The sequence below is a fragment of the Aptenodytes forsteri genome, unplaced genomic scaffold (assembly GCF_000699145.1).
Source record: "Aptenodytes forsteri isolate BGI_AS27 unplaced genomic scaffold, ASM69914v1 Scaffold166, whole genome shotgun sequence".
Classification (NCBI taxonomy): domain Eukaryota; kingdom Metazoa; phylum Chordata; class Aves; order Sphenisciformes; family Spheniscidae; genus Aptenodytes; species Aptenodytes forsteri.
Genome location: NW_008796110.1, coordinates 7,004,243 through 7,020,858, shown reverse-complemented (window position 1 = coordinate 7,020,858; position 16,616 = coordinate 7,004,243).

The following is a 16,616-nucleotide window of genomic DNA, read 5'->3' as shown; positions in this document are numbered from 1 at the left end:
ATTTCTATAGTTAAAAAAAATCCTTTGTGTATCTCTAACAAGCATCCTTTGAGGAAGTTGTCTGAAAATACAGATTTATTCCTCTAGGTTGCAGAATTGTCTGACCAAATACCAGTATTCAGCATAGAGAGGTTAAAGCCAGCACAGCCCAGCTCTTCAGTGGAGCAGGGAAAGCCTTTCTGTTGCAGAGTTTTCCAAAACACTTTGACCTCTCCACGTATCAGTTTACCCCTTCCTGGCTGAGAGACTAAAAATTTTACAGTTGAAACTATCCTGTTGGTGGATAGTCATCCAAAATAAGAAAAAAAAAAAATCTTAATTGTCTATGACCTGTTGAATCATGGATTATTGAGGACTGAAACTCAAAGCAACTCTGTTGCTGATGGCAACAAGATCTGGACTTAAATGCAGAGGGATTCCTCTTAGTGCTAGCAAAAGCCTCCAGTTTGAACCCTCACCTTGCGTCCTGGGGACATTGAACCCTGACTCTCTTGATAAGCAATATTTCTCATTTAGAAGATTAAGCCTGTACAGAGACAAGGGAAAGTAAAATAAACTTGGGAAGAATTAACAATGCTGAATTAATCATATATTTGTATTGGCAACAATTAAAGGCACATGCTGTACTTCTTTGCACTAAACTTTTTACTCAGTTTCACAGCCACAACCATGATACTTGCCTCAGCTATTGCCCTTTTGTGGTCACTACTGTCATTTCAGCTAGCCCTTCTCCCTCTTTCACCATCAGTGGTTACATCACCATGATATCCAGGAATTCCTTCATTCACACAGACATGTCGCTAGCTCATAGGGATGCTCAGACCTACCTCACTTGTTTCAAGAGACTTACAGGGAATTCACAGAGCCCTGCTGCTCTGCTCAGCAGCTTCAGCTCGAAGTATTTCTTTCCCTCCAAAGCCACCTCCGTGTTAGCTCATCACAATGTCTGCAGGAGGTCTGCAACTTGGAGGAGTCTGAAAGAAAGTCCTTGCCCTGTTTCTGTTCTGATCTCTGTTCTACTCTGCCTCCATTTCAGCATGAGCCTCCAGCAGTTATGTAGATGATTCTAGATAGAAAGCTTATGCAAATAAAATCACTCTCTAGCTGCCCTTCTCCCTGTTCAATAGTGTTTCATAACCTTCTCCTAGGTGGAGCTTACATTCTTTTTTTGTCTCTGTTTACAAACAGCAGCTAGAAGCAAAAAGCCTTTATTTCTTTAAGGAAACCACATTGAAAGTGGCTAAAAACTACTAGCTAACCGTTTTATTGCTCTCTGTTGAGTCCTAGTACTATGTTTCCAAATGCCCATCAGATAATGACCAATGTCATCAGATAATACCGGTGTATTAGATCCAGTTCTTTCAGTATATGATGCTACTTGCCATGAACACTGAGTATGTCAAATGCAAATTTTAAATTGCTCCCCAAAACTAAGCTGTCCTGCTGCGTTACTGAACACTGCTATTGATGAAAGTCCATTAAGAAATGACACTTTTGTCTTAAGAAATAACCGTTTGTCTGTCAACCAAGGATATGTGGGTAGTTGCAGCACTCCAGATGAGCAGCCATGTTGATCCCTTTTCATGGCACATACTATCAAATTTCAGTATGTATGAACACCAAATGATTTTCTGAGGCAGAACATAAGTCTCTTAGAAGCTTTACAGTCAGTGACTTAATTCTCCATAAAGAATGTAACAGGTGCAAATAGCTGGCATAAGGCATGTCTGAATATTTCTAAAGACAGTTCAATAGTCTCAGAAAAGGGCATGAAATGGAATCATTCTCACAAAACAAGGTGTCTGTTTCCAGAATAAATATTGGTACACACAACAGAAGTAAAAATGCTTTATATTGCCCTACAGAAATGTTTATCCCATGTCTCCTCAAAAGACTGGTTCTTGTAGTAAAGAAATAAGCTGCAGGATTTTTTAGTTCTTACCTCTTCCAACACTGATACCATTGTTCTGGTAATTTCTGTGTTGTGTGGACCTAGGACTGAAACTGGAACCACTTCTGCCATGCAAACCTTTCCATAGCCAGAGAGTAGTGATGTGATCACGGTGAATCCGATGTGAATTTAAAGTCTGTACTCTGTGGTGCTCTAGTGTGTGGCACTTCTCATGGCAATAAGCTCTGTTTATCTAATTAAAGTTAGATTGATTTATTTTGCATTTCTTTTACTGGCAACTTATTTGCAGTTGAACACAAAAAAATGCAGAAAAGAATAAGTGTAATCTAAAAAGTTTGACTGAAAAATTTGTATAAAATACAAATTTCAAGGCTGCTAATCCATGTAGTCACCACAGCTATTGTATAAAAATCTTGGATTTGGTTTCTAACAGAAATATTGCAGCAAGCCACACAGTCACATGGAGGTTGTACAGTGCAAGAGTAAATCATCAGCTAACAAAATCTCTCCCGACGACAATGGTAATCCAGCCTGACCATAAGTCTGTCTTAATCAAGTATGGTCTCGTATAATTTGCTGGGAAAACTTACACATTTGACACTATGTAAAAGCCTTGCTGAAAATGGGCCTGATTCGTAGAAATCTTTGGTCACGGTGCCATTACCATTGTGTAATGAATCCTGCACGGACATTGAAGGTGGAAACCGGGACCAGAGCAAATGTCGCCTCTCCACTGGTGGATGCCTTGAGGTTTGTGTTTCCAGGCAGCACGGAATAGCTTTGAGACAAATAGAGAACAGAGAGCTCTTGAGGAAGTCAAAGCCGAGCCTGAAGTTTGAGATCAGGCCCCTTGCTACTCCCACACAGCTCTATAAAGCGCCTGAGGAGGGGACAAGGGCTCCCCACGAGAGCTGATGGGAAGGGAGCCAGCGCCTCACTGAGAGCTGTGTTGCCGTGTCAGAGCGGGGCACAGCTGATAGACCCCGATAATTTGTGTTCACCACCACTCTTCCACAGCCACACGTGTTGACCAGTCCCAAGCAGGGGCTGAACACCCTCACAGGAACCTAAAAATGCCTCTTGCTCACTGATTAACCTCCATGGTGACATGTAGTATAATTTAGGATGTATTTTTCTGGCTCCCATGACATCAGAACCCTTCTGCTGTTGTATATAATTATAAAAATGTCCCTCTGACTTCTTGTTGCTGAAAATACACGAGCTGTTTTGTTTTCAAAAAAACAACATGTTCTCTCCCTCTTGTTTTTCTATTTTTGGCAGGTTCTACCATGAAAACTGTGGCGATTACTACAGCTGAGAGCTGGAGTAAGGCTTAAGATGACACCCTCTAGCATGGAGCTTTATAAAGGTATCTAGCCTTTAGCTTCCCTCCCAGGATTAATACTGGGTCTATTTTATTTATATAGTACTCCCAAGCACAAGATGAAACACACTACTTGTTTGTAACTGGTGCTGTCTAAGATCTTACTAGCCTTGACCACAGAGTAAACTATCACTGCAGAGGGAGATGCACAGCGGCAGAAAGGGAGTAGGCACTGAAATACACCATGCAGGAGCCTGAGTAATGGGCAAAAAATGGGAGTGTAACCCTATGACCATATTTAGTTTCCACATGTGAATCTTGGCTGGCTGAAACCTACCCCGAATGCCAGTGAAGCCTGAGAAGCTGGAAATCTTTCGCTCTGTGCATACAAGCAGAGTCATGACTCATGCAGAAGAGAAACAGTTTTCTTTTGCAAGAGGAACATTTTTCCTTATTGACCAGGGAGACACCCGAAAATAGCTTTGCTTTCTGAGTGGTTCTGTCAATTCACAGCAACGCTGTGGAGGTATGAAAACCAAAGAAGCATTTACAGCTCCAGGAATTCGCTAGTAAGAAGTAGAAATCTCTGTTTAAAAGACAGCCAGCCAAATTCACTATGTATGTCAACTCCTTGAAGACAATGAATTAAACTGAGGGTAACTCAGACTATTCAATAAATTCCAAATGTCAGCCAAAGAAATGAAATGAAGGATCAAATAATATTAATGCAAGCTATTTAAAATGCCGTGCAATTTAATTTCTTTGAGTAGGGAGCTCAGTGTATAATCTCATTTGCTCTGGGCTTTATTTCTGATGCAATACATTTTCAGCATCAAAAGTGAAGAAGCATTAAACTTCTGTGAAAGACAGAGCTCTCTCGATCGCAAAAGGATGATGTTTCTTGGAAAGGAAGGGCACTTCCGAGAATCCCAGATTATTGGAGTTTGTTTCCACCAAAGCTGTTGGAATTTTCCGAGTTACTTCAATGGAAACTGAAGTAAGCCAAGGAAAATCCCACCCCACAGCGAGGGAGAACATCATTAAAAGGTATTAGTAATCAGAGCAAGGCAAACAGGACTTATTTTAATGGTTGCTTTTTTCCTCTCCTGATTTGCTCCAGTGACCCTTTTCTTCTAGCATTTATGAATGACACTGGCCTAAACCGGGCGAAAATTAGGCCCTCATCAACCAGAACGAGCTCACCGAGCCGAACGCGTCTCCCATCGTGTTCACCTCGCTGCCATCGCGCTTTCTCGACGGCACCCCATCTTGCCCGCGAAAGCGGCAGCGGCAGCAGCCCCGGGGGGGCGGTTCGGGGGCAAGGCAAAGCCTTCCCCTGAAAATACCCCTTCGTTTTTTCTTTAAACCCGTGACGACACGCCATACGCAATATTTTGGTTTTTACGCTTAATGAGGGGGGATTTCCACTCGGAAAACGCCCTAATGAAGGAGACGGGCAAAGCACCCCCGGCTCGCCGGGCCGGGCCGGGCCGAGCGGCCAGCAGGTGGCAGCCTCGGCATTGCGATGCCGCGGCCGCCCGGCGCCCGGGCCCCCGGCCCGGCCCGGCCGCCCCGCCGGTGCTCGCACCACCTCCTCTCGGCGGGAAGGATAGAGGGAAAACGGTCGTTCGGAGCTCAGAAAGGAAATCGGCTTGATCCTGCTCAAGCCCATCGTTTATTTAACAAAACACCCCAACGTGCACCTAGCAAGAGGGCTCTGCTCTGCTCCCTCTGACTGACAGGAGGGTTGAGGATGCCTTTAAAATTATGCATCAGCTTACGTGATGTCCGGGATAAAAACGCTTCAGTGGCTAGAGGCAATATTCTGATATGAGAAACCAAGTCTAAATATGAGAAATCAAAATAAACAGACCGTAACATGCCAGCTCCAGGAACCAACTTTGTAAAAGCACATTACTGAAGTTCCTTCCACTTGCATTTCATCTGGTGAAACAAATGTTTGTTGACCACTTTATCAGTGGAAATGTACCCTTTGCTTTCATTCTAATAGAAGTGTTTCAAAAAGTCATCTATTACTGTAAGTGTGGAGGGGAGAGTAATTGCATAAAACCCTCCCTTGAGGACGGCAAAAATGGATCCGGCAGAATTCTGCTTCGACTGAAATCAGCACCGGGCTTTTCGTACCGGGGAAGTGCAGTCAAAAAGAAAACAGGGAAAGCAAAAATTAGACAAGCAGACCTCCCACCTGCTAATCACTGACAGCAGAGGGATCAAGCCAGAGCAAGCTTGAAAAGAGATTTTTTCTTTCTTCTGCCTGTCTTCCCTGGAAATTTTGGCTGGGATTGAGCTGAGCCAGAGGCTCCAGAAATGCCAGGTATTGCTGCAGTAATGGCAACACACCAGGTGAACCTGCTTTAGTCCTGCGTTGTGCTTACCAGTGCAGCACAAAGCAGCCACCCTTATGAGTCCTATGGAGTAGATAAAATATATTCCCCGAGGGAGATGGTAGTTTTACCTGTAACCGCTATTTTTTGCAAGAATATGTGATCCTCTAAGGGAACAAGAGTGTCTTGAGAAGCCCAGTCCTCTGTGTCAGAAGCAGCAGTGCTGCTGGCAGGCGAGCTTAGGCAGCGCCACGGTTGCTCGAGTTTTAGAGGAGTAACAGGCAGGATAACACCGAGCTTGAGTTGTTGCTGGTTAACATCTGGCTGTTTCGTGCTGCTTCCAATATCATGAAGCAGCCCTAGGCCTCAACTCACCGGCTGGGTTAAATCAAGCAGGCAGATCCTCTGTTTTCAGAGCCGCACTAGGCATCAGGAGCAGATTGGTGACTCTGGCACAATATCTATTAATAAATAAAAGCATCAGGCTTTGCATTTGAATAGGCCCTTTTCTTTGGCAGATCTCAAAGTAATTTCTAAAGAAGGGCAAACGTTATTATCTCCATTATGGGGCTAGGTTATATGACAAGCTCACAGTCGGGGACTGGGCGAGATCTTGGCTCCACAATAAGCAACAGCTGCTCTCCTTGGTTAAATGCTGCACACCAGCAGTCCCAAAAGTTGTCAGGTCCTGGCCAAGCGCACAAAGCCCCTTAGCCAGATGGGCAAGAGCAAGCGCTGGAAAGCTGGTCCCTTTACACAGTCTGTTCTTGAGGTAACTAAAACTTCACAGAAGACTCGTCCAGAATCACAAACAAGCAGCAATAGTTTTTAACATTACCTGCCTTTTATTTAGTTTCTCTTGCTTCCCCATGCTCAGTTTTGAAATAGTCCTCACTTTTGCTTAGGCAGGGATCCAAACTTACCTGTTGCAGGGAAAAAATACTCTTTTTTATTTGAAAATGTCCTCTTGGGGAAAGTTTTGAACCTGTTACCATTTTGTGGGTTTGCTACAGGCTTTCGGATACTTCTACAGCTCTTGAAAACACGGCATCCTTGCAGAAAGACTACCCTGCAGGTAGCCTGCTTCACATGCATGCTTCATATGTAAACAGCATATATAAACATCATAGCTGACGTTTTAGGTATTGGGTCACGTTATATGTTAAGCAAAGGACTTATCACAATCATTTCTGATTCTTAGTCAAGATGTCAAGCCAGCATCTCTCCCAGATCCCTTTGCAAAATATAAATAAAATGTATTTCTAGTTAATAGTTCATTAAATTACTTTGACACATACACATTAACTTGGCCTTTTAGCCAGTGAACCAGAGCAATGTAAACTACGGTTTGCAAACCACAGCGCAGGGTAATATGCACCTTTATGTGAGCCGTTCTGTGCATTCATTAGCAAAGAGAAGAAAGCTGCTTCCCGGCACAGGAGTTGTTCAGAAGTTACACATGCACGACACAAACACGTACACACAACAAAAACAGGCTCCTGCCATTGGATACTGGCATTTGTTACCATCTGACAGCTGCTCTGAACCAGATGGGAAACAGCCGTTCCAGTTCTGCTCTAAGCCACATCCCAACACCAGCATCACCGCAGCCTCCCAGGCTGGCATCTCAACCGAAAGGCAGCAGGGCAAGTGGGCAAAGGAGCCAAATCCCCCCCACTGCCAATGCCACCCGTTCAGGAAAGGACTGAGGCATATTGGGGGAGGGGGGGAAGAGAAACAAGGAGCAGGGGCTTTCAGATGCTGCACTTGGAAAGCTATGACCACATTCGTTCTGTACACAGGGAACGTCTGGGTCCAGTGTTGACAATCTGGCAGCGACTGAAAGCTGTCGAGTTAGCTCAGACATGATAAACAGAAGAAAAAAAAAGTAACAAGTCATCACCAAAAGCAGTAGTTCCCAACCCATGAGTCAAGTCTTCTTAGTGAGGCATGACAGCATTAAAGATAAGATAAAGAAGAGAGAGCAGAGGTACTGCTGAGACTGAAGAACAGAAGAGAGAAAACTTAAGTTTATTACGTTTCTTCATTCTCTTTTTCACTCCCAGGTTCAAATCTCAGAGAAAAAGAACATGCTGTTTGGTGGTAAGGAAATATAGTGCTATAGGTCTCCAAAGGCAGGGACCCCGAGGAGTCATCGGTCATGGGGTGACGGAGGAGAGGAGGAAAAGAGACAATAATGAAAAGCTACAGCTACGAGGCGTGCCTAAGACAGATTGGGGATTACTGCCCTAAAAAAAAGTATTAATTCAAAGCATTTCCATATTTAGAATGGTAAAATCAGCCAAATCCAAAACATTCTTATTAAAACATGGAGCTGGATTCAGCTCCACCCAAAGCCCAGTGAAATTCTCACAAACAAAAAGAAAAAAATTCTCAGCCCTTAAAAATAGTATTGGCAAGAATGGTAAAATCAGCCAAATCCAAAACATTCTTATTAAAACATGGAGCTGGATTCAGCTCCACCCAAAGCCCAGTGAAATTCTCACAAACAAAAAGAAAAAAATTCTCAGCCCTTAAAAATAAGTATTGGCTGTTATTTCCCCCAAATTGTATCATTCTGGTACCCTGCACAAGGATAAACTGTAAGTTCATCGTATGTAAAAAATCCAGCTTAAACAGAGAGATTTAGAACATAGTAAGAGTTTACTTCTATAAATTTTTATGTATATCAGCAATTTGATACTCATAAAAAACCTTTCTGTTCTATAAATAAGCGTGCTTCCCCAGATCCATCAAGTTACTGATTGTCTCAAGTGTATCAAAGCCAAAAAAGGGAAAGCTCGTCTCTTTCCCTTTTGTTCAAATCTGAGTATCCTATTAGACTTCCAAGACCCTTTTGGTGAGGGTAAAACCTGTTGCACTGGATAATAAACAACTTGCAGTTTTGCTTAGTCCAAATCTGTGTCTGGTTTATGTCTTAATAGCTACAAACTGGCCAAAATGCACCAGGTTTTGCCTTGGATTTATCTTTCCTTTCACAAATACCATGGGGGAAATAATAAAAAATTGGGTATTAATTGTTCATTGCCTGGACCCTATTGTTTTTACTCAACATATTCATACTCCTTTGGGGATAGCTGCTTTAAATTCCACGTCAGGCTTACCAGTGCTGTAGCACTGATGTCCTGTTTGTCTGCCCAGCAGTTCCAGCACAGTAGAGATGTTAGCTGTTGGCCCTGCCCCTGTACTAAAAATCAGATGATTTCATCATTTGCAAGATAATCATCGTTCACCTGCAGGATCAGATGCAAGCCCATAAATTCAAGGGGATTGTATTTCATTGGCTTTGGGGTTAGTCTTGCGTCCACAGTTCCTCTACTGAAGCTTCCCTCCAGGATCTGTGCTATTAAATGCCTGTGCTGTTTATAGTTCACATATTCTAGTCCACTCCCTTTAATGCCTTTCATCCAGTGTGGGCCATGTCTAGACTTGAAAAACCTGCTTGCAAGGAAAATTGTGGTCATGAAACATATAAAGAGAAAGACTGTTAGGTTCAGTTCAGTTTTTGCTTTTCTAGAGTCCCAGGACTCAGCTCACCAGATAAAAAGGTGAGTAAAGTTTTCCTCCTATGTCAGCAAAGCAAAAGCCAGCAAGCTTCAGTGGCCTACTACAAACACCTGTCCTTAGACAGCTGTCCTCCCAACTGCTTTAGGCATCTATCGTAGGATGGGATTTCTACAGAGGGAGTCTCTACACCTGTATTTTTTTCACTGACTACAGAAAGAGCCAAGACCACAAGCTTGGACTAGCCTGACTTTACGATGGCCAACAAGAGGTGAGATGGATCCCACCCACTGGATCCAGAGATGTTCTTTAGTGCATTGGGAGCATGACACCGCTCCCGATACGAGTAAAGAGTTCAGTCAGGCAAAAGCCTTTTTTTTTTCTTTCATAATGGTGGAGCATCATCTTGAATTCATTTCAGAAAATGGAAACCTAAAATAAATGTGCTCCACTGGGAAGCAGTGCTGCCTTCCTTACACAATGTATGATTCAAACGGCAGGCTGCTGAGGAGTATTCACATGCAGGTAGAGACATACTGCATGCAGAAGAACAAACCACAACATTAGGTCATCTTCATGTAACACAGACAGGAACATACTGCACATATATGAAGAGATGAATACGTTAACCTGCTTGCATGCACACAGACACACACACCTTGTTTGTACAAAGATGAATGATATTACCCTCAGTATGCAAACAAATACACACAAACTGAACATGCAGCCTAGACAGGAATGAACAACTAATATACATGGCCTGAACACATACTCATACACACAGAACACACATATACAAGTAATAATCTATGATTTTTTCAAATGCTAATAACTAAAAAAAACTGTACTCAGGCACAGAATACAGCCAGTGAAATTTTCTGTGCCTCAATGACCGATGTGGTGACAATTTGGGTCCCAGCAGGTGGAATTAGAAAGGAGAAATCAACAAATGGCATAGGAAAATGCACTTGTTGAAGGTATCACTTTGATGTGCATCAGGCAAAATGAGACACGACAGCCATGCACTGACCGAAAACCTTGGGAGGCTTCTTCTGCCTCAGAAGTCATAAGAGCAAAAAGGGCGCTGGAATGGCAACCCTGGCAGGGTGGAGGCACCGAGCAAGCTTCCCCGGGCCGCGGCCGGGTCACGGGGCTTGCGACAGGTATGAAAATTATCACTTACACTGCTGGAACTGTCAGGTAGAGGGAATAGAGACATCAAGTATCAGGCAGAAAAACAAAATGGAAAATCATGAGCCATGATAACACACCCACAACTTCTGGGGCAGGTGCAGGTGTTGGGTCCCTCCGCACCGTTCCCCACTGCTGGGGGACCTCGGGCCTCGCAGCCCCAGGAGGGTAGGGGTGGGGGTGATAAAATCAGAGGAGATAAAATCAGAAAGTGAAGCTGTGCACAACAATCTCTGCTGTCAATTGACTTTCCCCTGGAAAATATGCATGCATGGGGAGGTGCAGACAACAGAGCTGCTGTGCTCTCCAGAAGGACGCTTGCCCTGGGGCGGTACTGCTGCAGGGAACGCAGCTGGGTCCTTGAGGGGGGGTCGCCAAAGCTGCAGGAAAAGACCACGTTTGTCTGAGAAGATGGGTGACCACAGTAAGCTGTATTCGTGCAAAATTATTGTATTCAAAAGTCAGATGTGGAGAAAGTGCTGCAAGCCAGTGTTAATTCAACTATTTGAGGGTGGTGAAGCACTGGACCAGGTTGCCCAGAGAGGTGGTAGATGCCTCATCCCTGGAAACATTCAAGGTCAGGTTGGACGGGGCTCTGAGCAACGTGATCTAGTTGAGGAGGTCCCTGCTCATTGCCGGAGGGTCGGACTAGATGATCTCTAAAGGTCCCTTCCAACCCAAACTCTTCTGTGATTCTATATGGAAAAACACCTGGATCCCACAAAATAACTGTGGATGAGATTTCTAGGCCCACAACAAGGAAGACTTAAGGGGATTTATCAAGGAAAAGTGACAGATGTTTGTGGACTGAAAAGCAATGGAGAAGTAATATTTTCCACATCAATAATAAAGACCTTTTACTCTGTGCTTTTACCTGAGCAGATCAATAAAGGTTACAAATGTTCTGGATAAAGCAATATATTCTAGCCTAAGTTCACTGTTCAAAATGCCAAAAGTTTAGGCAGAGCGCCAGGTTTAATAAAAATGAAAAAGAAGCCATGGTTTGACTAAATCATTCTTTTGGATTTCTAGACAACATTATAAAGTGTTAGTGGCTACAGTAAAGAGCACGTCAAGGGCATGATTCATGGCTGTTTTACTCCAGTTGTACACTGGCTGAACATCCCTGGACTCAATAAACACCACAGTGAATCAGACATGAAAGCTGTCAAGAGAAAGGTGTCGTGGTTTAATTTCAGTCGGCAACTAAGCACCACGCAGCCGCTCGCTCACTCCCCCCCACCCGGTGGGATGGGGGAGAGAATTGGAAGAGCACAAGTTAGAAAAACTCGTGGGTTGAGATAAAAACAGTTTAATAATTGAAATAAAATGATAATAATAATAAGATAATAATAATAATACACAAAACAAGTGATGCACAGTGCAATTGCTCACCACCCGCCGACCGATGCCCAGCCAGTCCCCGAGCAGCGGCCCCCCCCGGCCAGCTTTCCCCAGTTTATGTACTGAGCATGACGTCCCATAGTATGGAATGTCCCTTTGGCCAGTTTGGCTGTGCCCCCCCCCAGCTTCTTGTGCACCTCCAGCCTTCTCAGTCAGTAGAGCATGGGAAGCTGAAAAGTCCTTGGCTAGTGTAAGCATTACCTAGCAACAACTAAAACATCGGTGCGTTATCAACTTTGTTCTCATCCTAAATCCAAAACACCATACCAGCTACTAGAAAGGAAATTAACTCTATCCCTGCCGAAACCAGGACAAAAGGAAACACAAAATGCAATGATCTTTATCACTAATCTGACTATTATCGTAGTACACAGATCCTGAAATCGCGATGAAGGATCTTTGTGTCAGGCACATTGCTACCAGTTTTGAGATTTGATTGCAATTTTTGTTTTCCTTGCCTTTCTTCCTTAAGCTCCCTGGTCCTCAAGTCACATGATTAAATAAAAACAGGTGGTTTTGTGTTGTTGTTTTTTAAAAGGGACTCTCTGGCCCTCCTAGGGCTGCTGGCAAAACCTGAATAATAAAGTTCAGAACTGCAAGAGACAAATAAAAAGAAACCATGGTTTTATTGTCACTGTTTTCAAATGCTTCTGATTTTAAGCTACTGTTTTCCTGGGAGGCCTTGATACATCATTTGTAGAACCTGGAGCACTCACTGCCCTGCAATGTATGTGGTCAGGATTTAATATTTCGGAGTTAGGTACTGCCTGTTAGACTCCGAAACAGTTAAAGTTAAGGGAGCATGACCTAAATAAAGGTAGCAGAGGTCAACATGGAAAATAACAAGACAAACCAGTAGCACAGACCTACCTTGATGATTTAAAACCTCACTTTGCTGGATTTATTGCTGAGGCCATTAGCTGCTATGCCCATCTACAAAAACTAATGAGACCATTAAGGGGAAAACTAAGGAAAGACAGAGACAACTTGGCTTTTTTTGTAACTTACTGCTTGTAACTAGATTGTTAAATTGTTAACATTGCCATTTAGTACGCATTTACTGGATTTAGGTAACCTTGTTGCCTGGACTTTGGAGCTATTAATACAATGTAATGGAGGGATCTCCTAGTTAACACAGCAGATAGCTCAGTCTACTGGGAAGAATTAAGACCCTGATTCTCTTGATAAGAATCGTGCTAAAGGCCATGATTCCCATGTTGAAAGAAATTATAGGAAACGTTTGGCTAATTAAATTCAGATCAGTGAGCTATCAACAGACAGTTTTGGAAGTCGCTTGTTGTTAAATGTAAAACACATTTGACAAATAGTTGTCGTCAGCACTGATTCATGATGCAGTCCGCAGCTTGCGGACTTTTTGCTCATATCATCCTCATCTTCCCAAGGTATAGGATGTTCTGCAATATCCTGAAACAGTTCAATGCAAATTGTAGTTTCCAGGATGGGTTCATGCTTAGAGGCTCTTCACTGATGCTGTCTGTAAGAGGTCTGCTTGGGACACCAGCAGCCCGGGGCCCTGAAGCCTGGATGGAGATTCTGCAGGTGCTTTAAGAGCCTGGTGATCCTAAAAAGACTTGCCAAATGGGTGCCACAGAGGCTAAACCCTGACCTAATGTTGATTCTGATCCTGAAGTTTTTCTTTTAATTGTTGCATTCAGTTACACAACCAGAGATCTGTTCAGTGCAAACACCGTACGCTCAGCGCACACATTTCTAGGTGTGCGTGAATCAGGGCATCAGTATTCTCACATGAGGCTAGATATCAGTTTTAATGTCTTCTTATATATTTTTCAGATGAATTTTAAAGCCAATCTTCAGTCCAAAGCTATGCCTGTACGCTTCAGATGAGATTCGTTTTGGACTCGCTGGCAGCAAAAAGTGACAGTAAGTAGTTCTGCGCTGGGTTTGCTCTTTTGTTAATTAGTTAGCAGTGAGGTTTGGAAATGTTACAGTGGAGCTTCCAAATCATCAGGTATGTAATGACTCTTTTCAACTAAGCCAAAATGGGGGCTTGTGCTATAAAGATATAATCATCACAGAAGAACTTAACACAAAAATGTAGGTGTTGAAGAGTGAAGGAGCAGGCATGGACCTGTGGTAAGCCTTCTCTAGCACATCCAAGTGTGCATGCTTGTTCAGAAGACTGCAATTTAGATGGCTGCTCACCAGTGCAGCCAGCAGTGCATGATAGCGCTGGGTGATGCTGGAAGCTGCGCAGCTCTGTGTTCCTCCACGCAGCTAAATCCATCAGTGCTATTCTGGTTGTTAAGGGAGTACAACGTGTCTAATAAAAACAAAATCTTGCCTGTACAATTTTAGCCCCATATGGAACAAGCCTGCTCCTTCAGCAAGGTTGTTCTGATCTGGCTGGCAGGACCAGCCAGAAAAACTTCCTCCGTGAGCTTATGGATTGCCAACAGGAAAGCTATTAGAACACAAGTAATATCACTTGGTGGCTTTCCATGTTTGAGACGAACAAAGATTCCTGCCCTTTTTGAGTATACCAGTGAGAAAGATCTAGCATATTCTAGCAGCGAATGCATCTGTCAGACACATTCACACTACGGCTCCAATTTTTTGGAGTCCCAAATTCTTGTATCCTCTATGACGTACAGGGAGAATAGCAATGAAACAGCCAGGCTCTGTCAGACACTCAGAAGACATCCTCCCCGGATCTTCTCTACAGTGAGCTTTTTATTTTTGGTCCTTGAGCTGCAGAGAAGATAAGAGGTGACAGGAGCAGCTGTCACTTTCGGTTGACAGTGCTTTGCCAGGTCAGTGCCTTCCAGCTCACGGGGGAGTGCTCAGGCTCTGTGGATGCCGCGGGCGAAGTCAAGGCCCTTCGCTGTCTCATTCCATCTCTTCAGTAGAACAGGGTTCAGCTGCTCTGGTGGAGATTTTGCTGCATCTGGATCACTGTTCACATACTCTTAAGGGTACTTCCACCTCCAGGTGTCAGTGGGAACTGTAGACCTCCTGTAGCCAAAGGGAGTATGTTTCATTACGGTTGTGCCACGGCTGTGTTACAAGGGTCAACAACGTGATCATAGTTTCTGGGACACGCACATCATATTTTTAACTTCTGTTATACACAACACAATGTTGTTTTGCTGTTGATACAGTTGGCAGACCTTCAAAAAGTGTTGTGCAAAATGGAAAGCTTGCAAGAAAAGTTTCTTTCCATGTTCACGAGACTTGCAAAGGAACATTTTGCTTCTGTGTTTCATTAAAAGTCAAAGGTCCAGAAAGTTGTCCATATAGCTGGGAAAAGCCTCGTGTACTTTAGAGACAAAAGCAGGAGAACTTTTGAAAAGAAGGGCCACTCTGTGAGTTACCTACCAGCTGTATCCCCATAGCTGACTGAGGAGGAGTGGGCTGTTTGATCTTTAATGCTCCACAGTTTGTAAGTTTGTAGATGTCCCTTATGGTCAGTTACCTTCTTCTGGTCATTGTAGTAGAGATTCACAGCCTTCAATCTCTCCAGAAAAAAGGTATTTCTAGGCCAGCTCTGGCCCATATTTTTGAATTTCATAGCATTCAATAGGTCAATAACAAAGAAAGTGGCCTCCTTAGGACCTCAATACTTTTCATAAAGCAACAACATCAATGTTACTTATTACCTTCAAAATACTTGAAAGCTATTTCAGGTTAACAGGTAACAGACTTGTACATTAAGTTAGAAAAACTACAGTTATTCAGCAGTGCTCCACATACGGACTCCTGGCAAATGCAGTCTTCACTTCATTCTGGACAGGATAACCTTTTATCAGCTCGCTTCCAGTGGATATCAAGCACCTATGTTTAAAACCAATTTTTTATCTTTCAGGCATACATGCCTTGTGGCTGTATGGTAACCCTCTAAAACTGGGCCTGCTTGCCTTCTTAAAGAGCCAAAATTTTTTTTTTTCCAAGCAATTAATGAAGGAAACATCACTCAGCAGTCAAGATGTTCTTTCTGCTACACAATATCCTCTGCTACCTTGCTGATCATCTCCTTCCTACTGCAAAAATTGATTATGTGGAGTTGAGGAAAACCCATAGTGAAATGTTACATCTAAACAGGAGCCTTGGAGGTCCTAAATTAGGTGCCTGTGTTTGCAGGCTGTCTTTCCTAGGCACCCTGCCAGGGGGAGAAAATCTCTACTGGAGGACAGTGCAATGCACCCAAGCTGAACTTTCCTTCTGAACTGCTGGGTGCATTACCTGCATCCAACACAGCCTCCTCAAAAAAGGTATATTTTTGAGAAAGGGGGTTCAAAGTCAAATAGCCTCAAGAATCACCAGCAGGATTCAGTATTCCAATTGCTATTGTATTTTTTCCATTGGAAGCAGAGTTTTAGATAAATCAAAATATTCTGCAGCAACTTTTTAATTTCATTGGAATTGTAAATTAAAAAGCTAGCTGCAAATTAATTTCTGCAGTGTTGAAACAATTCACTGTTATCATTTCAGCTTTTCTGCTTCATATAACATGCATTCTCAAACGTTTCACTGTGATCAGTTAACTAAAAATATAGGAATTCCTACAGAGCAGGACTTCCCTTTTCCAGCCTACTTTAGAGCTGGCTCCAAAAACGTGTAGGATAGAGAGTAAATCTTTGCACAGATCCCTCTCTCCTGAAGGTACTTCTTCGGGAAACCTTGTGTAAACAAAGCTAACATCTATTAGGCAGTCCCAGGACTGAAAACAGAGAAAAAAGACCTGGAAGACAGTATATAATAATATGTTTGATGTATTTATGAAATCCTGGTTGCCATAATTCCACCAAATTTGGCTGGAGCAGGTTTAAACTTTATCTGAGCATATGCAGTCTGTACCTCATGCCCAGCTTTGGAGAACTGAGCATCCTCCACGAGGCGCCAAGCACTACCCTCAGGGGTCCTTTTCAAGAGAAGG